Source organism: Panthera uncia, assembly GCF_023721935.1.
Source record: "Panthera uncia isolate 11264 chromosome D3 unlocalized genomic scaffold, Puncia_PCG_1.0 HiC_scaffold_8, whole genome shotgun sequence".
Taxonomy (NCBI): Eukaryota; Metazoa; Chordata; class Mammalia; order Carnivora; family Felidae; genus Panthera; species Panthera uncia.
In genome coordinates, this window is record NW_026057586.1 from 2,049,079 (window position 1) to 2,050,521 (window position 1,443).

Below are 1,443 nucleotides of genomic sequence, written 5' to 3' on the forward strand. Positions count from 1 at the left end.
ATATTTTCTGTTTTCCCTGGTTCTATTTCATTTATTTCTTCCTTGATGTTTGTTTTTTCCTTCCTTCTCTAATACTTTCTTTGTTCCTCTTTTTCGAGTTCCTTCGGTATACAGTTAGGCCATTTACTTCCGGTTTTTTTCTTAACGTAGGTGTTTACGACCATAAACTTCCCTCTTACAGCTCTAGTTGCTGTATCCCATAAGTTTTGTTACAGTTTGTTTCCACTGTCATTTATTTCAAGACCTTTTTTGATTCCTCTTTCAACTTCACCTTCGAACCATCGGTTATTCAGGAGTGTGTTGTTTAATTTCTATATACTTGCGAATTTTACGGTTTTCCTCCCGTTACTAACTTCTAGTTTCGCACCGTTGTGCTCAGAAAAGATACTTGATATGATTTCTATTTAAATCTTCTTAAATAATAAGATAATCTTGTGTGTGATCTAACATATCATCTCTCCTGGCATATGTTCCGTGTGCACATGAGAAGAATCTGAATCCTGCCACAGCTAGACGAAATATTCTGTATCTTCCAGTTAGCTCCATTTGGTCTAAAGTATAGCTCAAGTCCAAAATTTCCTTATTGATATTTTTGTCTGGATGGCCCACCCTTTGTTGCAAATCAGGTGTTAAAATTGCCTCCTGTCATTATATTGTCCGATTTTTCACTTTAGATTTGCTATTATTTGCTTACTAGATTTAGGTGCTTCGCATTGGGTGCATATCTAATTGTTATATCCTCCTGATGAATTGACTCCTTCATTTTTTATATACTGACCTTGTTTGTCTCTGGTTACAGTTTTTTGTTGTTGCTGTTTTACTTAAAGTCTATTTGCTCTGGCATAAGTATAAATACTACACCTACTTTACCTTTTCGTTGTGGTTGTCATGAGGCTTTCATGAAGCATCGTATAGAGATTTTAAGCTGGTAACAACTTTGATTGCATACAAAAATGTGACCCTTTTAGGCCCCCTGCCTTTTATGTTTTTATCACACATTTCACATCTCTTTATATTTCACACCTATTAAAATTACTGTAGTGATAGTTATTTTTAATACTCTTGTCCTTTAACTTTTGCACTAGAGATAAATGATTAAGACACCACCATTGGAGAGTATCAGAGTATTGTGAATTTGACAATGCCCTTACCTTACCAGTGAGTCAGACGTATTGTTTAAGATTTATTTATTTTTTAGAGAGAGAGACAGACGGAGACAGAGCATGAGTGGTGGAGGGACAGAGAGACAAGAGACACAGAATCCGAAGCAGGCTCCAGACTCTGAGCTGTCAGACACAGGGCTTGAACCCATAAACCATGAGATCGTGACCTGAGCCAAAGTCAGATGCTTCACCAACTGAGCCACCCAGGTGCCCCTACCAGTGTACTGTATATTTAACATGTTTTCATGTCACTGATTAGCATCCTTCCATTTCAGCTGGA